Raw genomic sequence first — 23367 nt, 5'->3', positions numbered from 1 at the left:
CACATCAGCTTCCCATTCATCAAGCTGAATTCAACCCTTATCATCAGTAAGTTCACCCGTTGCAATCATCAGGAAGGTACCTAAGTCACAGTAGGAAGATTCATCCATTTTTTCCAGAAAAAAAGAAAGTGTTTGCCTTTTTTTTTGTGGCTGCCGACTAAAAGTGCTTATCTAAAACACCACTGCTGAAAGGAATGATATCTAACCAACCCCGGAAACCTGGCTGCATATGTAAATTTATGCCCCTGTTTACCCCTGCTGATCCATTAGGTATTTTTGAGACATTTGTCTCATCCCGGGAGCAAGTCATAGATGAGCATGGTAATTTCACTTCCCCATGTCATGGAAGCAGTTCTAAAATGGATCTCTTTCTCAGTTGTGACTATGAACACTCTTTCTTTCGGGATAAGATCCTCCAAATCTCATGTGAGGTGACCTATTTGCTCAATCATTATTCAGTAGAGTTAAGCATCTATTTAACGCATTTAAGGGCAAGTTACTTCTCTGATGATAATTTCATTACCTATAAAGTGGCCAAAAATCACATGGACTTATAGAGTCATTATATGAAGTAATTAAGAAAATGCATGGAAATGCCTCCCTTCTCTGTGGAAGGCACTTGTCTGTCATTGTGCAGCATTAAAAAAAAAAAAAAGATGACTTTATAAGGAAATGGATCAGGTCTTCAAGAAGTTACAGTCTGGTAGGAGATGTAAGGCATGTTCATAAATCACCCAAAGTTAGAGAAGAAAGAAGCATTCATGTAAGAAATACAGATAAACCGTATTTGGACGAGTTTGGAGGAGAGAGAATACTTTTATTTTTTTATTTTTTAAAGATTTTATTTTCATTTATTTGATAGAGATCACAAGTAGGCAGAGAGGCAGACAGAGAGAGAGGAGGAAGCAGGCTCCTCATGGAGCAGAGAGCCCGACGTGGGGCTCAATCCCAGGTCCCTGGGATCATGACCTGAGCAGAAGGCAGAGGCTTTAACCCACTGAGCCACCCAGGTGCCCCGAGAGAACACTTTTAGGATTATAAGACACAGTGTTTTCCATGAGGCATTTGAACTCACCTCTTCAGAATGAATAAGATTTGGCCATATAAAAATAGGCAAAAGAAAATATTGTTACTTCCTAAAGGTGAAGGGAAGGGAATAGAACTAAAAAATAGACGTGAAAGGAGAATAATCAATGGTTTGATTTAACTGGAGTGTATGGTACACAAGGGGCTGAATGGGAGATGAGGTTGGAATTAAAGGTGTGGGCCAAATTGGAGGTAGGTTTGAACAGCAGCCTAAGGAGTGCTTTTATTTTGGAGATCGAAGTTTAGGGTGACATTAATAAGAACAGAGAGGCTAAGAGGTAGAGCAGACATATAATGGAAGAGAAGAGAAAGTTTGATAAGGAGTAGAATCCACAGACTAGGTTTGAAATGAATCAAGGGTCTTCTGATTGAGCTGCTAGAGGGGACTTGGAACTGGTGATGCTGAAGGAGAGAGAACTGACAGGTAGAGTTCCCATGGCTGTACCTTATATCAAGCAACTTCCAGTATAATTCAGTAGAATAGAACAGCCTAATAAGATTTTGGTAAAATAAGATTTTGGTAACAGCCTAATAACACCTTAGCAGTTCCAATGCTCATGTCAGTCCTTAACCACCTAAGGCAATACAGGTGGCAGAGGAAGCGAGCGTAGATGGGAAATTTGAGATAAAACTTAAACTTATTGAAGTTATTAATAAAAAGAAATAAGAAGTGCTATACTGCATACATTTGGGAATCAATTTATAGCGTGTTCTTGATAGTATGGATAGTATGAAGGGAAGAAAAACCCAGTAAGCCTTCCAACAATTAAGTGAAATAAGTTATTGACAAGAACAAATAATGGAGCAAATAATACACCTTAACTACATTAAGTACAAAGAGTAATTGCAAGATAAAAAAAATACTGATATGTGAAAGACAGTAAAATCCAAAGGAAAAATTAGGTGCTAACAAGTTGCTAGTGTTTATATTTTAATGTGGTAAGTTGTCATTCCTCTCAAAGGATTTACTGATTTAAGGATCAAAAGGAAATTTCTGGCAGCAAGAATTATTGAAATAGAAAATTCAAGAGAAGCAGCGAAAACCCCATTACCACCATTGTCAGTGAGCCTTATCTGTAGTTTATTTTCTGCAGCTTGATTTTGTGGATGCAGACTGGTTACAAAGATTAGGAGCCGTAAAGATAAGAGAAGCGATAGAAAGGGTAACCTGAAAACAGTATACGATACGGCCGACATGGCAGAATAATATCATAGCGCCTTGGAACACTGAAAATATCAAAAAAAAAGCTCCCTGCCATAAAGCCTTGGGAAAATAACTCTGTACAGTAATACTGGGAGAATATTATTGCAAGTATCAAATTTCTTCACAGGCTCTGGGCACATTTACTGACATAATACAAGGCAGAAATCTCTGCCATTATTTCTTACAATTTCGTGTCTAACAATAAAAGAACTTCCTATAAAATATGAAGGCTTAGATAATTCACTTACAGTGAACTCTCTTAGAAGGTCAGAAAATGAAGTCAACCTAACTGTTTACTCACTTGTTTGGAGTCTGAAGTCAGGAGGACTGGCTTACACTGGCCTTTGTGTCCACCCTGCGAGTAAATTGTAGGAGCCAAGGCTAGAAAGATCTTCAGAGGCTTTGAAATCCAGGTTTTAAACTTTTTCAACTAGACTCTTCTGAAATAAATGGGCAGTTATGTGAGGTCCTGTGATGAGCAGTAATATGGCCAAATCTGTATTTTATGAAGAATTATCTGGTAGGTACAAAATAAACTAGACTAAGGAGGGCTTTGAGCCAGCGAGAAAAGTTAAGACGTTCTTATAAAGCCTGATCTCTAAATAGTGTCAGAGAGGACCGTCTGAGAGGTATTTTTGAAGTAGAATGATAGGGTCGGAGAAAAAAAGAAGGAACTGGAATGGAGGATGTCACTGAGAGAAATAAAACAGGATAGAAGAAACATGTTTGCAAAGAAATAAATGCTTAAAAATACTTTCTTTTTTTTTTTTAAGATTCTATTTATTTATTTGACAGAGAAAGAGATCACAAGTAGGCAGAGAGGCAGGCAGAGAAAGAGGGGGAAGCAGGCTCCCTGCTGAGCAGAGAGTCCGATGCGGGACTCGATCCCAGGACCCTGAGATCATGACCTGAGCCGAAGGCAGAGGCTTTAACCCACTGAGCCACCCAGGCGCCCCAAATATTTTCTTTTCCAATGGAAATTCTTTTATAGAGAGTTTTTGACTGAAAATTGAGGTAGAAGTTAAGGGAAAGTTAACTCATGGTACCATCTGAAGAAGCTTTGTGTTGGATAACCAAGGGGTCCACAGTGCCTCAAAAGGCCTCGGGACTGGAAAGGATATTTGACCCGGAAGTCACAGGGCAGGCCCAGTAGAGGTAGCTGAGAGGGTAAGATAGAAGGATATATGGATAGGGGCACAAATGGGGATTCCAGAAGAATGTAAGTAATGCCCTGCCGGGCTCCCTGACACGAGATCCTGTAACCTTTGCAGCTGAGATGTCTTAACTCCCACACATAGCTTTATTAGTGTCCAATCTCTGACTGATGCAGATTTTAAGCAGGGAAGACTTTTAAAAATAATTTAGACAGCATCAGTTCAGTCTCCCTGTTTATCCTAGTCTAAGCAAGTAGTTGGCTCCATTTCTCATCGTCTTTACTTAAGGTACTGACTTAGTTACTTGACTTCTGCTTAACATTACACAGGACTTGAATCCTTTTTATCCTTTAAGACCTGGCAGGGCTTTGAGTTCTGCTCCTAAACCCCAGCAGCCACAGGGGACCTTGCTAAGTATACTAGATATCCCTGTTACCATCGTCTTAACCATTTGCTTACACACCCCACTGCCTATTGATTGCCACTCAAGTTAACTTTGGGCTAAAGCTCCTATAACCCAGAGACCTCAAAATAGAGAAGCAAGACAGAACTTTATTTCTCTCTAAAGTAACAGTCCAGGGTGAAATGGTCCAGACTGGTAGGACAGCTCTTCTCTATGCACTCCTTCAGGGACCTGTGCCTGTTCCATTTAATATTAACTAATTAATTATGTTAATTAATTAACACCTTCTGGGGTATTTCTTGAAGCAACATCACTGTTATAATGACATTCCAGCTCAAGTGAAGGAGAAAGAGCAGAAGTCGGGACAAGCAATTCTCTTTGAAGTAAGCGATATAGAATTTGCACATATAATTTCTACATTCCGCAGGAAAGAAATGGAATTAGTCATATTACCACAACTAGTCACAAGGGAAGCTATGAAAAATATAGTTGAGCTGGGCCATGTTGTGCTAAATTTCTACGATAGAAAGAGAAACAGGCTTTGGAGAATAATTAGCAGTCAGCCACACCAGCCCCGACATTGTTAGTTTGGGTTCATAAAGCTCATTCTTTTAATTAATCAAGCATCAATGAAGAGCAACAATATTCATTTAAAAAAATCATTACAAGAATGTCACCCTACAAACACCCACCTATTAAAATGAGCAAATTTCCTGCTCTGTTTTGATTGGGATATGTATATTTATTTGAAGCTACTGTAGTTCATAGTTCCAGACTTGAAATTTTCAACATAGTGAGTTTCTTTAGTGATTATTGCTAAAATTGAACCCTCGGCACAGGACTGATAACTCCATGACGTGTAAGCCACGATTCCTCTTTGCTCATGGCAGATGCTGCTCATGCGTAATCACAGTTTTCCATGTACATGCGTGCAGCTTCACGGTCATTTTTAGCATAGCACTCCAGGGAGTCACGGCTAACTAACTGGGGTTGGCATGGGACATTAAAACAATTTGCCATCTCCAAGTGACTGGAGACCCCTTAGGTTTCAGAAATGATTATTGATTCAGTGTTCTTACTTAAGGCCTACCATGGATACAGATGCCTTTTGTTTTTCCTGTTTTGAATTTTAGACATTCCTTTGGCAAGCAGTGGGGGGAAAACCTCTTTCTTTAAGTAAGAGATACTCCAAATTCTCCAGGACCTCCTCGGCCAACTCAATTTCTATATATGACCAACTAGGGAAGATGAGGACACTGCTGGCAGACAAGGTCCTCTGTAAGCTTGTTCTCCAGAGTTTTATCAGTAAGAATCAACAATGTTAAGAACCTTTTATTCAGAATGCCCTGCAGACACATAGAGACCACAGAAATGGTGGGGTTTGTGTCCAAAAGAAGGAATCTCACAGATATTCGAATTTTCAAGGCCTTTGGGTACACGTAAAAATTCTCCCTCAGATTAACCTGAAGTCCTCTGCTAAGGTAAGCAATGTGTATCACATATTAAATTGGCCCCTTGAGATTCTGGACAGGTGGGAAAAAAGGGGACAAACCCTCAAAAAAACAAAACGGCAAAACAAAACGCTGAGATACTTAACATATGATCCTGTTATGACTACATGGCCAGCAACAAGTTCCTACCTTCTGAGATTTTTTAGAAAAAGGAATGAGCTCCATTTCTGAAGCAAAGACCCTTTCACTTTTATAGTGGAAGATAACATGGTTTTCCAACTCTCATCCAAAAAAAAAAAAAAAAAAAAAATTAAAGCTCCCTGCCCACCCCTTCTCCAATTTTTCAAATCTTCTTTATAAATTCGGTCTCTGAATACTGCCAATCACTAGAGATAATTCCATTATGTTAGCAATTGTGTCAAAAAGAGATGATTTCTGTTGATTTAAATATGACCACTTAAAATGGATAAGTTATGATGATCTATGATTATAACATCGCCTGGAGACTACCCGGATAATTATTTTTTAACCTCTGGGGCAGTTTACTTGAACATAAGGAGCTCTGTGTGAGAGAACAGTTGAGAGGTGAGCAGAAGTGGAAGTAATTTTCAAAATCATCTAGTCTCTACTATTATTTAGTCTCTACTATACATAGTTGAAAGAAAAATTTAGTGTAAAATATTACCTCCTATCCATGTCCAGATCTTGTATTTATGTGAAAAACATAGTGTAGAAAAGGACATATAGTGTGGTATCACCATTAGCAGAAAAATCTCTCTGTCCAAATATACATATGCACTCATAAATCTATCCTTGGAAAGCTAAACATGAAACTGGAAACTGTCTTGGGAAGGAACCAAATGAATGGCAGTGACAGGAAGAGTACTCATGGTAAACCTTGTATACACTGGGAATTTGTTACCATATGAATGTAGAATCTACCCGAAAAGCTAAATACACATTAAACAAATATCTCTGATTATGGTTATGTCTTTTCAGAAATATTCTCTAAGAGTTTTTTCAGTAAATGTCAGTATATAGCTTTTTCATTTTTGCATGGGATTTTGCTCTATATGTTAAAGAACAGGTGACTGAATGTAAAATTCTAGGTTGGCAGTCACTGTCATGCAGCACTTGGAAGATAACCATTCCATCATTTTCTGGCCTTTGTTGTTGATAAGAAGTCTGTTGTCAATCTGTAAGTGCTTTTCTTTGCTGGTATTTATATTTTCTCTTTATTCTTGATGGCATACATTTCACTATGTGACCAGATATGGATCTATTTTTTATTATGTTTTATTTTTATGTTCTGCTTGATTCTGTATCTTCTGCTTAATTATTTTAGCAATTAATTCTTCAAATGTAGACTGCTACCTTTCCTTCCATGTTCTGCTTTTGCAATTTCTATTAAGCATTAGATATTGGGCTTCTCAGTCTATCTTTTGTGTTTCATCTCAATATTTTTTTTCCCCTTCACTTTTTGTTTGTTTGTTTCAAGTTCTTATTCAAATTCTAGTTAGTTAACATATAGTGTAATATCGGTTTCAGGAGTAGCGTTTAGTAATTCATCACTTACATGTAACACCCAGTGTTTACAACATCGCTTAGACTTTCTATACTGCATTCTGGATAAGCATCTCAGAGCTATTTTCCAAACCCACCAATTAGCTTCTTTACAGAATCTAACTTAGCATTTATCCCATCTTTTGCAGCTTCAAAATTTCAACAGTTACTGTAAGTTTGATGTTGAAATTATTTGATTGTTGAAATTCATTGATTCACATTATTTTGTTTTATTTCTGCCTCTTTTGTTTCAAAATTTTATGTTCTTGTCAAGATGGCAGTTACACCTTTGTTCATTTCCTTAAACTTACTCAATGTACTTATTTTCACTATTTCTTTTTTTTTTAAAGATATTTATTTATTTATTTTTTAGAGAGAGATAGAGTGTGAGAGGCGGGAGGGGGAGAGGGAGAAAGAGAGAACCCTCAAGCAGACTCCCCGCTGAGCACAGAGCCTGATGCAGGGCTCGATATCACCACCCGCAGATTATGACCTGACCTGAAATCAAGAGTCGGATGCTCAACTGACTGAGCAACCTGTGTACCCTTCAATATTCCTATTTTAAACTTTATACTAAATTGTTCAATAAAATAAATTTCATTCGAGTAGATTCTTATTTTAATAATTGAAATGGTTTTTTAACATTGGAATTCTTCAAATGTTTTATAATATTGATTTGTAGGCTACATACACATAGACACGGCACACAAAGTGTTCAAAGTCAGCTCTTTAAAATAAATAAAAGAAAAAAAATGCAGAAGAGTTACCAATTCAAGTTTCTCTTGCAAGGACTGATAGCTTGGTAGCAACCTTAAAGGTAACTACTGATAATTTTAAGAAGTATATGAAACTAATCTTTTAAACTCAACATCTTGTATAGCATTTGTCGTGTGGCATGCACTAAATATTTGTTGAACTAATTCTTACTAACCAGGCTAAAGAAAATTACACAACCACCCCAACCTGTAAAAGGAAACTAAAGCCCAAAAAACAACTTAGAGACTTGCAAAGGCTACCTTTTCCAGAAGGAAACAAAATCAACGAAGTTTCCTGAAACTATGAACTCAAGTCTGAAACTGCCATATACTATCTTTTTTTTTTTTTTAAAGATTTTTATTCATTTATTTGACAGACAGAGATCACAAGTAAGCAGAGAGGCACGCAGAGAGAGAGGTAGGGAAGCAGGCTCCCTGCTGAGCAGAGAGCCCGATGCGGAGTTCAATCCCAGGACCCTGAGATCATGACCTGAGCTGAAGGCAGAGGCTTAACCCACTGAGCCACCCAGGTGCCCTGAAACTGCCAGATACTATCTTAATAAAGTAATGAAATAGAGCAAATATGGCCAGGATGTGCTCATTATCAAAGTTCGGGAATGCAAGCCCCGCAGAAAAAAGTTGACAGCAAGAGTGGAAATGAGCATTAAGGAAGAATTAAGAAGGAGATTCTTAAGGGTGTATATGAAAAGGGTTTACAAAGATAATCTATGTTAATTGGCGATATGGAAGATCTAGTAAAAAATGAGACTGACTAAATATCCATAGAGAATATCTATATGAGACATTAACCAAAGGTCCAGAGAGATTTAAGGAAGAAGGAAACACAATAATAATAAATATAATACATCATATTTGTACAGCAAAGTACCTTTTATGAAACACTTGTATAAACTTTATCCCATTTGAACTTTACAACCACCCTGTGAAACAAAATTATTGTTTAGATTCAGGCAGAGTAACATACATAGAGCACCTTCTTTATGCTAAGAATGTCTACCTGTTTGTACAATTTAATTGGAGCCAAAGTGCCTGTTCAGATCTCAGCTCTGCTGCTTATAAAGTAGGAGGCCTTGGGCAGGTTTCCTCACATAAACAGTGGATCTAATAATAGTTCTTGTTGAAAGGCTTGCTATGAGGCCTAAATGAATTAGGACATTTTAAGCACTTAAAAGAGAGCCTGGCACATGGCAAGGGCCTTTTAATGTTATCTGTGAAAATAGTGATGATGATAACCATTATTTTTTTTTTTCTGATGAAGACGCTGTGGTCTTGTGAAGTTATGTGCTTGATCAAGGTCACATTAATTACTCATGCTGAAAACTCAAAACTAGGTTCTCTCTCCAAGTCCCACGCTTTTGGAGAACACATTGCATATTGCTCTGTTTAGTCCCTGTTGTGGAGATGTTAGGATGTTAGGATAGTAAACATAAAGAATAGAAGAATATTTTATGTGTGAAAACAAGCTTGAGACATCCATTGGGAGGAGAGTCCTCAGGTAAGGTAAATATGTTAGTGAGTGTAGCTAAAGAGCCTGAAAGAGCTGTTTTAGCTTTGTTCCTTAGACCTTGGTACTGTACTCAATACCTCCTAGCTTAAGTGGAATTTTTACCTTTTGGCCATTTACTAACCATTCCCCATTTAAAAGCAGGAACTCCAAATGGTCTTTGTGAAACCACTCCTTTCCCAGTCTCAGCCGTGTTATTTGGGTGAGAAGGATTCCCAACCACCTTCCTGTTCCAGGGGTGGATGCTCGTGATTCAACTCCTCAATATCCTATTTCACCTGTCATGGCAAATGGCCATAAGTGAGATGTAAGTCAATCGAAGATAAAGAAAACTAGGGAGAAATTTGCTGGATTTTGCAGGAGGAAATTTTATTTCCTCTTGGAATTACCAGTCAATGCCCTTACACTCATCTTGGGTAGACCCTGTGAAGATGTGAAGGCTGAAACTGCTGGAGCCATTTTGCTATTATTTGGAGAGCATGAAAGAGAAGAGAGAGAGAGGGGATAACGAGTTTTTAGTGCCATCAACTGGTTTTTGTGTAGCCTGAGTCTTATCCAAAGCCAATTCTACTTCTGGACTTTTCGGTTACATAGTTCCTAGCTTTTTAAAATCAGTATATGTGGGGCACATGGGTGGCTCAGTTAGTTGAACAACCAACTCTTGATTTTGGCAGGGGTCATGATCTTGGCATCAGGAGATCAGGCACTGCATTGGGCTCCATGCTTGATTTGGGGTCTGCTTGAGATTCTCTTCCTCTCTCTCTGCCCCTCCCCCCTACTCACATGCATGTGTGCATTCACTCTCTGTCAAATAAATACATGAATAAAATCTTAAAAAAGAAGCAATATATGTTACTTTTTGCTGTTATTGTAACTTGTAACACCCAAAGTCCTGATACAAAAGAATTTTATAGTTTATTTTACATAAAATAAGTTAATAAACCTGATACATTAAAAGCTATTGAAAACAATTTAGAAAAGCCATCAACTTGACAGAAAAAAAGAGCATAGTTCACTAAAATGAAATGCAAATGGCTCTTAGCCAATTTTTAAAAAATGCTTAAACTTGCTCAGATCAAAAGATACACAAATGAAAACTTCATTGAAATACAGTATCTCACCCATTAGATTGACTAAAATCCAAATATTTAACAATGTGTTTGATGAAACTCTGGGTTAATGGGCACTTCAGTACATTTCTGCAGGGACTGCAAATTGTTACACCACCCAAGGAGGATAGTTGGCAGGATCTAGCAACTTTACATATGAATTTTCCTTTGTCAGCATAATCTAGCCCAAAGCTAGACTGGCCAAAAAATACAAGAAAGATTATATGGACAAAGTATAGATTGGTCTGGTTGAATATAAACAATAATACATATACTCAATAGAATACTATACAGCTAGAAAAGGGAGTGAGGAATACCTCTATATCTTAATATATCTAACATATTAAGTGAAAAGGGGAAGTAGAGAAAAATGTATATAAGAGGCAAGCAAGTGACGAAGAAGGAGGTTATATGAATATATATGAATATTTGCTTATATTTTTTTAATGGGTGACAAACTATACTTTTTAAAAAATTGTTACCTATAAAGAAAAGAAAGAAGTATGGTGAGGGTATTGAAATTCAATTTCTTCTAGCTTTGCACAGTGGCAATATCATAGCCAATGAGGTTTATCCAAGGCGTGATTATGGCTAATTGAAATTAGATTTCTTTGAATTTAACTTTGATGGACAATACATTAAATATTTTACCTAATTAAAAGCCAAAATTAAATTAAAAAAACAGGTCCTATGGGCACCTGGGTGGCTCGATTGGTTAAGCATCTGCCTTCAGCTCAGGTCATGATCTCAAGGTCCTGAGATTGAACCCCATGTTGGGATCCCTGCTCAGCAGGGAGTCTGCTTCTCCCTCTCCCTTTGCCCCTCCCCCCACTTGTGCTCTTGCTCTCTCTCTCAAGTAAATAAATAATCTAAAAAAACAAAAACAAAAACAAAAATAGGCCCTAAAAATCAAAAGTGAAATAGAAGAGCTAAGCATTTTAAATGTATAGCCTATTGGTGGCATAACTACACAGAGTAACTTGCTTGACTTTAAAACACAGTCATTTGTACATCCTTAGTGACAAAAAACACAAAAACTTGACCCTTCACTCTCCCCTGAAAAATTATAAACTGTTTTCAGCAATCATATTGTTAGTGGTAGTGTTGGTATTCTAACACTTCTGTGAGTATGATGAGGGATCCATGGAATAAGTGTTTAAGTTAGTGAACCAAGATTTTCAGCATGGGAGAAAAGAAATAACAGATGAAATCTTGAACTTGACAGAAAGTATGGAATCATAATGTACTTTAAAAAATTACGTATTTCCTATCTGGTGCATTGGAAAGGCCTGGAAATCATGACAAACTAGTAGCAGTGAACCCCTTGTGCTCAGATAGTGATTTCTAAATATCATTTCCCACTAAAAAATACTCAAACTCTGTGGGAAAATTCAGAGTTCAGGTTGAGGTTGGAAATGGGTAATATGAATGTGGAATATCTTGCCATAACAGTAAGCAAAAAAATTATCAAAGACTACGTGTATCATGTCAAAGTGACATAGAAGCCAACTTGGATAGGTGCCCACTGCCCAAAGATGGGACAGTTTGATTATCAACAAAGATAACAATCACATTGAATTAAAACACATTAAATCAAATGATTTCGTGTGCTACTCAAAAAAAATTAAATAAATAATAATAAAAATAAAGCCCCTGACCTCAATGACCACCTTTGCTGTATGGTATCCAATTTCTAACTCTGAAACTAGTAATAAATGGATAGAACCAAGCATTTTTCCTGCCTTACCTTACAGAATATGTTGGATAGTAAAGTGTGTTATAAAAACATTGTACTTGAATCTGATTAAATCTCTAGGTCTAACTATCAGTTTACAAAGAATACAGAAAGAAGACTCTTCTCAAGGATACTATGGATGTGTAGTATAGATGCAACTGGCTGATACTTTGTTTTTTCAACAAAACATTGTAAGGAGAGAGAGCAATGGAGAGGCAATTAATAGACTAAAGAGACATATATATTTCAATTATTTGAAACATATGGATCTTACTGAAAAATTCTGTCAAGACAATTATATAAATGTGAATATTAACTGGATTTTTAAGCATATTAAGGAAAGCATAAGTTTTTAATCTTATAATGATGGCATTAGGTTTATGATTTTTACAAAAACAGAGTTCCTACCTTTTATAGATAGATACAAGAATTCTTGCAGAGGGATTAATAGGAAGTCTGGGATTTGCTTCAAAATAATGTGTGTGTTTGGTGGTGGGAACCAGGTGGAAGGACAAAGGACATGAGATTGGCTTAGATGTTGTAACTTGGTGATAATGACATGAAGATTCATTGCATCATTTTCTCCACTTTGGTATAAATTTAAAATTTTTAGGGCACCTGGGTGACTCAGTTGGTTAAGGGTATGCCTGAGATAATGACCCAAGCTAAAAGCAATTACTTAACTGACTGGGCCACCCAGGCACCCTAAAATTCCCTCTTTTTGATTCTATGGTGGACTTCTTTTTTTTTTTTTTTAAAGATTTTATTTACTTATTTGACAGATGGAGATCACAGAGAGGCAGGCAGAGAGGAGAAAGCAGGCTCCCTGCTGAGCAGAGAGCCCGATGCAGGGCTCCATCACAGGACCCTGGGATCATGACCTGAGCCGAAGGCAGAGGCTTTAACCCACTGAGCCACCCAGGCACCCCTATGGTGGACTTCTTGAAGACAAGAACATCTTGTTATTTTTTGTATCCTTAGCTTCTTTCATAATGGCCTTTCATGATGCACATGATTGGCCTTTGATATTTTTATAGTTTAATGATCAGCCTTTTTGTCTATAGGTATAGGCTCTGAGGCAGGCTGATGGTATGCAAACTCTTACTCTACCACTAACATTAATGACCTCAACCAAATCCCTCAAAGAGAAGGGATTTAATAAGTGTAAAATAATGTTATATGAGGACTGATGAGTTAATGGAAGTAAAACACTAGAGTAGAGTGTTTAGAAATAGTATGGTTCAGTCAGTAGTAGTCTTTTTTTTTTTTAGAAATGTAAATTTAAAAAAAATTTTTAAATTTATTTTTAAAATTTCTTTTTAGTGTTCCAGAATTCATTGTTTATGCATCACACCCAGTGTTCCATGCAATACATGCCCTCCACAATATCCACCACCAGGCTCACCCAACTTCCTACCCCTCTCCCCTCCAAAACCCTCAGTTAGTTCCTCAGAGTCCACAGTCTCTCATGGTTCAGACGAATCAGTCAGTAGTATTCTTAATCATTTGTTAGCTCTTCATCAGCCTAGTTTTCTCCAAGATAACATATATTGATGCAGCATGTCATCTTTTCTTTGTGGCAGTATAGAAACAGTTTCACCTACTGGATCCTCTATGATCACCTGAGTATGCATTTTTCTGTCTTAAATACTGTTTTTGTGTTATCAGAGTATCCAAAATCTGGATGAGATTAGTATTGTTAAATTAAGAAATTAAGATTTTTCTCTCTGGATATATAGAAGATAAACCCTGAACATTATATATAAATAAACATAAGAAGACTCTAAATGGTGAAGAGAAAAAGGCAGATTGGCTAAGGACCGCAGGATCCAAGTTCCTCAGGATCAGTAAGTTCCCCGTGTTTTCTTTTTGGTTCACGCATCCTGGACTGGATGCTGGAGAGGCCAGAAATGCCAACAAGTGCAGACAAATAAAAGCAGTAGGAAAATCCCAGTGTCTCTAGCCAAAAGCCTGGCAAAGATGCATCCTAGTAAGACAGAAAATTTGTAGACAACTCTTCTTGACTCAACCATTATCCTAGGCCCATCAGCCAACGTTGAATGAAGAACACTTCTTCATTCTGACTGACTGACTCCTGCTGACTATTTGTTGCAAGGACCCCTCATCCCTACTAGGGTTGTATCAGAAATGACCAAATGGGGAGTTGGAACTTTTACTACCATCAGCAGTAACAGGGACTCTTCCTGCCATGGTGGGGAGTAGTAACCATGCACTCCTATCCCTCCGATAAGATGCTTGTGAAGAGCCTGAACTTTCACCCCCACACAGTATAACAGGTTGTCTCTCCCCAGCTATAATGTCAGTGGTGACAAGTAGAGGACCTGGACTTCAACCTGCACTGGGCACTAATGAGGTATCATCTACAGTCTCGCTGTGTGGTTTCAGAAGAAGCCTGCTAAAACACAAGATTTAAATAAGAACCATTGCATTACAACATAATTCCCCAAATGTCTAAGATTCAAATATAAAACAATCATCTTACAAAGAACCATGAAAAGCTAAACTTGAATGAGAAAAGACAATTAACAGATGCTAACACTGAGATGACGTAGACACTATAATTATCTGACAAGGATTCTAAAGCAGCCATGATAAAATGCTTTAATGAGCATTTATGAACGCATTGGGGGAAAAAAATCTGAGCAAAGAAGCTGAATATATAAAAAAATAAACAAATGGAGGGGCACCTGAGTGGCTCAGTTGGTTAAGCAACTGCCTTTGGCTCAGATCATGATCCTGGAGTCCTGGGATTGAGTCCTGCATCAGGCTCCTAGCTCCTTGGGGAGTCTGCTTCTCCCTCTGACCTTCTCCCCTCTCATGCTCTTTCTTACTGTCTCTCTCAAATAAATAAATAAAAATCATTAAATTAAAAAAAATTTAACCAAATGGAAATGTAATAACTTAAATAAAAAACTTAATTGATGGGGGGCACCTGGGTGGCTCAGTGGGTTAAAGCCTCTGCCTTCAGCTCAGGTCATGATCCCAGGGTCCTGGGATCGAGCCCCGCATCGGACTCTCTGCTCAGCAGGGAGCCTGCTTCCCCTCTCTCCACTTGCCTCTCTGCCTACCTGTGATCTCTGTCAAATAAATAAATAAAATCTTAAAAAAAAAAACAAAACTTAATTGATGGGATCCAAAGCAAAATGGAGAAGACAGAGGAATGCTTCAGCAAACTTGAATAAAGGAAAGTAGAAATTACCCTGTCTGAATGACAGAGAAGATAGACTGGGGAAAGAAAAAACACAGCTTGGGGGACCTGTGGGAATCTAACAAAATATTTCATATTCGTGTCCCAGGAAGAGGAGAAAGAATATAGGCTTGAAAAAATAAAGAATGGCTGAAAAATTTCCAAATTTGGTAAAAGATATAAACCTACAGATTCAAGAAGCTGAGAAAAACATGTACAGAATGAACCCAAAGAAGTTCATGCCACGACATATCATAATTGAACTTCTGAAACTAAAGATGCTTGAAAGCAACCAGAGAAAAATGACACCTTAGCTCTAGGAAAAAAAATAATTCAAATGACAGAAGATTTCTTATCAGAAACATGGAGGCCAGAAGAAAGTGGCACAATGTTTTTCAAGAGAACTGTCAGTCCAGAGTTCTGCAACCAGTGAAAACAATCTTGAGGAATAAGAGGGAAATCCAGACATTCTCAGGAGAGTGTAAACTAAAAGAATTTGTTGCCGGCAGATCTGCCCTGAAATAATGGCTCAGTGAAGTTCTGGAAACAGAAAGGAAATGAAAAAGAAGAAAACTTGGAAGAAAGCACAACAGAAAGAGTAAAACTGTGGGTAAATACAATAGGATTCTCTGCTCTTTAGTTCTCTTGATTGTATTTCATGGTTAAGCAAAATTTATAACACTTTGTGATGTGGTTCTCAATAGAGGAAATGTTTTAGATACTTATAACTGGGAGAGGGTAAGAGGTGTAAAAAGAGGTAAGAGGTAAGATTTCTATACTTCATTTGATGACAAAATGTTGATTGAAGTAAATATAATACCTTGAGCTATCACAAAAAAGGCAATACAAAGGGATATATTTAAAAACATTCTAGGTAAATAAAAATGAAACTCAAAAAATGTTCAGGCAACCTTTATGAATGCAGGAAAAAATAAATGAAATGAAATAATAAACGGAAAAAATAAACGGAAATGAACTAGCAAAAAACCAGATATACAGAAAATTAAAAAGCAAAATGGCAGACACAATCCTTAGTATATCTGTGATATTTCGAAGCCATTACGCTGACTTGCGGGGAGGAGATTATTTTAAAACATCACATACTGTATAAGTCCATTTATATAACATTTTCAAAATGAAAATTTACAATGATAAAACAAGAAATTAGTGGTTCCATGGCGTTGGGATTGTGGGAGTGGATGGGTATGGCCACAAATGGGTAGCATGAAGGAGGTAATTGTGGTGATAGGATAATTATGTAACTTGATTGTGTGGTGGTTTCCTGAGTCTACAGAGGTGATGAAATAACAAAGACATTGTACCAATGTCAATTTCCTATGTTGATATTATAGTATAGTTATGTAAGATGTAACCATTGGGGGAAACTGGATGAAGGTTACAAGGGACTCCTCTGCACTACCTTTCAAGTTCCTGTGAATGTATAATTATATCAAAGTTAAAAAGTAAACAAATAAGTTATTGAAAATAACATCTTAAAAATTATGAAGTAAATTTGCATAGTGCTGTGGTAATGAACAGACATGAGGGTCTAATTCAACATCAGTAAATCAGGACAACTTGACCAAGGAGGTAATATTGGCACTGACCCTTGAAGCACAAATGTTTGTCAGACAAAGCTCAAAGCTGACCAGGACATTTCAGGATTATGGAATTATATGTGCCCCAAAGAGGAAAATGGGAGGGAAGAGCACATCTGGACAATGGCATGTGGTTTCTTGTGAACAGATAAGTGCTGCCATTGGAGAGCAACAGGTGTAATGAATGAACATGGTCATGTCTACAAACATTGAATGGAGACAAGTTTATTTGCCCATATGTACAAAGACTTATGTTTTTCCTTCCCAACTGTATTTTATATCACTATGACTTCACAATTAAATATTGAGAAGCAGGAATTTTTTTTTTTAATTCTTATGCCTCATGCCACAGTCCTCCAATCATCCTTTTTGTACCATGCACATATGCTCAAAATTATAATAGAAGGAAGAGGACAGACGAGGCCAGGTAGATACTGAGAAGAGGTGGAAGTGGATTTTAAACACTTATAATTAAATAATCAGTAAAGTCACCATTCTACCAAAAGACATTCATTCTGTGGGATGGAGAACATGTAGAGTACCCATCAGTGGGTGTGCACAAAAGGCAGGATCATGGCTTTATCAGAGGCTTCGTGCGAGGAGCCAATATGCTGTGGTCATTCCCCGGGTCCTGAGTGAGCTACCATCAGAAAATCAGTACTAATGCCAAATTTTTCTTCTGGTCTCAGCTTATACCCAAATGATTGGAAGGAATGGCCTGCATCTGTAGGAAAAAAGAATGAGGCTGTTGACTGTTTTAGTCAAATATTTCATTAACTCACCCTTTAATTTATCGAATATTCACTGAGTATGAATCATTGTATGTCAGGGCATTCTTCTAAAACACAGGACTTTCCAACGCTTAAAAGCAATGAGAGAAATTTGCCACATGATAGTTTCAGAACTTTTGCATGTTAAAAATAAAAAGATAGAAAAACAATTATGATATTCAACAAATTGGGAGAAATGTTTGCCAAAAATAGGAAAGACAAATAGTTACTATCCTTAGGTTACAAAGAGCTTATATAATTTTGCAGCTGAAAAATTGGTATAAAACTAAAACAGATAATTCAGAAAAAAATATATAAATGGTTAATAAGTATGGAAAGTGACATTCATTCCCACAATTAATCAAAGAAATACAAATTTAAACAAAATACTTTTCATTACTAAGGGGAATAAAATATACTCTGCTACCAAGGATGAACGAATATATGCACAAATTAGTTCAAATTTTTGAAAAGTCTTCTCTTGTGCTCAATTTGGCAACACATATACTAAAATTGAAAGGTCTTTTCTCAGTATGAGTTGAGTCTAAAAATATTTAATAAGGTGAACCTGGCTGGCTCGGTCAGGAGAGTGTGTGGACTCTTGATCTCAGGGTCATGAGTTCAAGCCCCACTTTGGGTGTGGAGCTTAGTGATATAAAAATACTTTAAAAATAAAATAAAAAATAAAAATGTTTAATAACTTGTTCTAGAAATGGTACTCTAAGTATTTGTCATGAGGAAATAATAAAAAGGCAAAGAATTATATATGTAGTGGTTTATTTAGATATTAGAAATAAAAAATGTAAAACAACTTGAATCTCAATTAGGCAGTGATAAAATAAATAACAGTGCATTCACAAGTTGAACCATTATGTAGACTCTGAAAAAAATATTTCAAAGACTGATATGGCAAAATGTCTAATCTACAAATGGGAAATTAAAAAGTCAGGATGTATATGTATATGAATTTTTTGTAAAATACTATTATGTCTATTTTTGTTTTCCTTTTTATAATTTTCTGTTTCTTCTAATTTTTCTACAATAAACATATTTTACTTTTACAATTGACAAACCAGTTCTAATTTTAATAGAATTACATAGCAGTTCATTCAGGAATTATATATCAAAATTAATTTTTCTCATGATGTTTCAGTACCTGAATGTATGTTTCTTCATAGAGAACTATTAATTCACAATTATTATGTATTTATTTATCAGCTGTCTTCCTTAGTAGAATGTCAGCTTCTACTTCTGTTTCTGTAGTATGGTTCTATGTAACAGAACTTTCTGCTCTGAAGGAAATTTTCTGTATTTGTACTGTCCAATTAATGCAGCCACTAGCCACAAGTAGTGATTAAATACCTGAAATGTGGCCAGTGCAACTGAAAAACTGAATTTTTAATTTTTATTTAATTGTAATTAATTAAAAATGTAAATTTAAGGGTGCCTGGGTGTCTTAGTCAGTTGAGGTATGATTCAGCTCAGGGGATGGTCTCTGAGTCCTGGGATCCCTGGGCCTCAGGCTCCACACTCGGCAGGAAGTCCGCTTCTCCCTCTCCTCCTCCCTCTCCTTGTGCCCCTCTCCCCAGTCCTGCACTCTCTCTTAAATAAATAAATACATCTCTGAAAAGAAAAAAATGCAAATTTATATAGCTACACACTGCATGGGAGAGTGCAGTTCTAGAGCCCAGAATAATACTGGGCAAATAGTAGGTGCTAAATAAACATTTGGTGTATGGATAGATAGCCAAAATTATTTGATGATTTGCCATCATTTGATGACAGTGGAAAAGAACAGAGATACAATTTAGTATTATCTTACATATAATATTAATATGAAAAATGGACAAGTTTGGAAGTTGTTGGCCCTAATACCAAAATGAAACGAGGAAAAGTGTCTCTAGTGATATTAATATTTATTAGTGTGCTTAATTGCTTTATGAATACGAAATCATTTAATTCTTCCAATCCCAAGAAGTAAATAATGTCATTTCTTCTCATTTTACACATCAGGAAACGCAGGCACAGAGAGGGAAGGTACCTTATTCAGGGACACATAGCTGATGGAGCCAGGGTTCAAGTCCGGATGGTCTGGTTCTTCTGTACGCAGCCTCTATAATCTGTCTAGATGAACAGATGCCCTTTCTAATGGCTTTGGTGGTATTTGATGTAAAAGCTGCAGGTCTAACTTTACAGTGGATTCCCGTACAAGAGCACAATGAGGAACATAATGCATAGTGTCTTTGTTTTGTTTTCAGTGCATACACACGGGCTCTTAATAAAGTCATCCAACGAACATGTGCTGCATGAAGCTAAGTGCTGGATATTGTAAGGTTCTGGAGCTATGCATTTGAAGAAGCTCAGTTACCTTCCCTCCAGGAGTCCAGATACCAGTAAAGATCTGTGAAGAGGGAATTTGTGGGGTAAGCACAAAGATGAAAATATAAAAAAATAGCATTCTGGGAGCAGGGTGGGGGGAGAGAAGGAGGGAGGAAGAGAGAGAGGGATGGAGGAAAGGGTGAGAGAGAGAGAGGGAGGAAAGGAGGAGAGAAAACATTTGGAAAGAGTTGATACTGAGGGGTAGGGGGTCTCTATTTCCACTCTACTTTTTACTCTGCAAGTCCCCTGGCTCCCATTCTTGCTGTAAGACACCATGGATCATGGACAGCACTTGATTTGGGTTTGACCCACATCTATGATTTATTAGCTGCTGACTTCGGGGCAACTCATTTCTAGGTTTACATAATGGGTTCAAACATCCCTACCCCGATAGATCTCATGGGTTTTTTGTTTTGTTTTGTTTTGTTTTGTTTTGTTTAATGAAAGTCAAAATGAAATCCTGACTCTTGCTGTCGAGTGCAAAATGTGAAACCAATGCCAGTGGCAAGCATTTCTCTGATTTGTTCATTTACGCCACCTAAGGGGGTGGAAAAGCAAGCTTTTATCTTCAGAACCTTGGGTGACTAAATGGCAGACCCATGCATAATTTAATGAACAGAGTAGGCTCCCTAGAATGTGTCTAGACTTCAGGGAAATATCTGATTTAGCAACCCAGAGGATCTCATGTGCAAACACAATGTCAGTGGCTACGTGTGCACAAGAGGTGTTGCGTTTCACAAGTCTGCCTGGAAGATGTGAGATAATGAATGGCAAGAGTGATGTCTGGAGGGGCCCATGGGTGCTAGCATTAGGTCCATATTTGATATTAGTGAACCACAGGAAGGGGAAAATCAGAGAGTCCAGGAATATTTGAAAAATAGAAACCTGCGAGCTAGGACTCAAAGCTCCTCAACTTGGCATTAAAAAATCACACTTATGAAACACCTTACAGCTTTAAACTATAAATCAAAAAGATTTTCTCTTTCTCCTTAAAATTCATCTATCATCCATCAATCCACCAGTCCTCAATAACATTGACTAGTTTGTTAGGTATTACCGCCTCCATTTTATAAGTAAAGAAACAAAAGACCCAGAGAGGTTAAGTTATTTACTCAAGTCCGCTCAACAAAACCAACAAATCAGAGGATATCTCACCCGAAGTCTGGTTATTTCCACTATACTGTAGAAAATCGGTACAGTCAAAAAAGAAACGAAGTTGGCCAAGTTGGTGAATGACTGATTTCACAGGAGAAAGTGAAATTGCTTTCTAACAGGAGAACCATCAAGCCAGCACAAGTTACCGTGGCATAACACCAGGGATCTAGATCAATCTCAGATCTACTCATTATCCTCTTAATTGGGATTAACAATCAGAATCTACGCACGATTTTCAGTGACATATGTACGATTTCCAGTGACGTGATCAGGAAAATAAACAGAAGACAGCTTTACCTTGTCAACCTTCAACCAGATTCAAGGATTTTGGGGAAGGACTTCGTGCTTGGCCTTTCCACAGGCAAACTAATGTTCCCGCAGCAGCTATCTGAAAGGGCCTGAGGCGGTCTTCTTTTGTCAGCCCACTCTGAGAATTTGCCTTGAAACAGAAGTTCCTCAGGCAGCCCTAGGGAACCCCGCATCTCTTGAAATCCTCTAATCAAAGAGAGCTTTTGCCTAAAGCTCTAACTAGCTTATAAAAGGTGAGGGAAGATAGTGGCAATTTTCCAAGTGATTCAAGCAAGAGAAATGAATTTGATCTGCATTACCTAACTTTTCAGGCAAAGGTCTCATCCTAGCGGTGTTTCTCCTGTCTTTATCATGCAGGGAATCACCTGGGGATCTTGTTAAAATGCAGATTCTAATTCAGTAGGTTTGGGGTGGGGATGGAGATTCTGCATTTCTAACAAGCTGCCTTGGATGCTGACCACAGATTTAGAAGCGAGGTTTCAGGTTTCAGAGCACAGGCTTACCCCCAGAGCTCGCCTCAATTCTGCATATACTGTCTTTGGAGCGGAGGGTCTCAAACGTTAGGCCACCATTAGAATCACCTGAGGAACTTGGAAAAAAGGCAAAGTTTGACTTGGTTGATCTGGAATTGGCTGTTCTAACAAGTTCCTCAGCTGCCCTGAGAGTCCATTCTCTAAGAAATGTCTTAGAGGAAGCACAGGGGTAACCCAGGGTACCCGGATATGCTCATAGAGGCCTGTTCACAGCCTTGGGAACCAATAAACTCTTAGCTACTAAGAGGTTTCTTTAATGGGCGAAAATACAAAATTCACTGAAAGTTCAGCCTATAAATTCAGCAAAATAAGATAAAGCTAATGGGAGCACTCACACAAACTTCTGCATTGCTGAGTGGGGAAAAGCAGTCTCAGCTCTCTTGATTATACCCACTTGTTATTTCCTTCTGAAGGACCCTAGATGTGGTAGGAGTAGGAGCAAGCTGAGGATTATAATGACTATTGGGTCTCCCAATAATGGGTCCATGGTCAAAGGAGTGAGACTGATACAAAGCGAAGGTCAAGCAAAGCTTTATTTCGCGCCAAGCATCAAGAATCAAACCGACCATCAAACAGACCCGTCAGGGCCACCTCTTACAAAGAGGTGACCCCCCCTGCCTCAAAGACTAACTTTTATAGAGCAAAGACCATGTGGTTGAGCCTGGCCACACACAGGTGGCCAAAAGAGATTGCAACACACAGAGAAAGCTGCACAGTTGTGCTAGGTCACACACGGGTGGCCAATTGAACTACAGTTTACCCTATAGTAGACATTTGAACTAGCCTATCACCTTGGTCAGAATTGGCGCCCAAAAGGCGGGGCCCACACTCCTTGGTAGCTAGGGAGACAATATGCGTGCTCTACTGATTGGATGTCTCCACCTGGCCCTACTCATCCCTGCATTCGTGCTGTTATCTCCACCTGACCTGACCCACCCTTGTATTTGGGCTTTGTTACCTGGGACTGGTTTCCCGGACTTGCTTTTAAGTAAGTTCCCCGGGGGGGGGGGGGGGGGAGAGAGGGGGCAGGGTCAATTTAAGTTTTACTGCATAAACAACAAAATGGCTGTTCAACCGAGGTGGGGTTGCTCTGGCTAAATAGGCCCTTATAATGACTGGTACCTGAGACCCAGAAAAGGGCCAGTCAGCCCAGTAAGAAGTATAAGGACACATGCAGCTCCACGGGCAAAATGAAGTCATATTTTTTTGTTTTTGTTTTTGGAAATGGTTTCTACGGAAACTTACTAGAAAGGTTTCTCAGTCTACAGACTGAGACCCTTTTGAGGGATGTTTGTTTTTCGGTGAAGGATTAATTATAAAGTAGCAATATAAAAGTGAACAAAATGGACCCACAGTGCAAACAGAGTTCTGTTCCTCTAGGATCTCCTACTCACCTTGCTTGGGTGACTTCTTGCGGGAGAAAGGGATGA

The 23367-nt window shown here is 38.0% G+C and overlaps 1 protein-coding gene across 1 annotated transcript in view; it reads left to right on the top strand.

The window, feature by feature from the left end:
• Positions 1-23367, top strand: part of FUT10 (fucosyltransferase 10) — a 278788-nt gene that overhangs the window by 232547 nt on the left and 22874 nt on the right. Inside the window, exon 6 of the transcript XR_013966427.1 lies at positions 19820-19984. The gene's annotated coding sequence lies outside the window, so the exon portion shown is untranslated. The remainder of the gene's footprint in view (positions 1-19819; positions 19985-23367) is intronic.

This window comes from Martes martes (genome assembly GCF_963455335.1).
Source record: "Martes martes genome assembly, chromosome: 2".
Classification (NCBI taxonomy): domain Eukaryota; kingdom Metazoa; phylum Chordata; class Mammalia; order Carnivora; family Mustelidae; genus Martes; species Martes martes.
The sequence above is the reverse complement of the archived record's forward strand: the minus strand, read 5'-3'. Positions and strand labels throughout refer to the sequence as shown.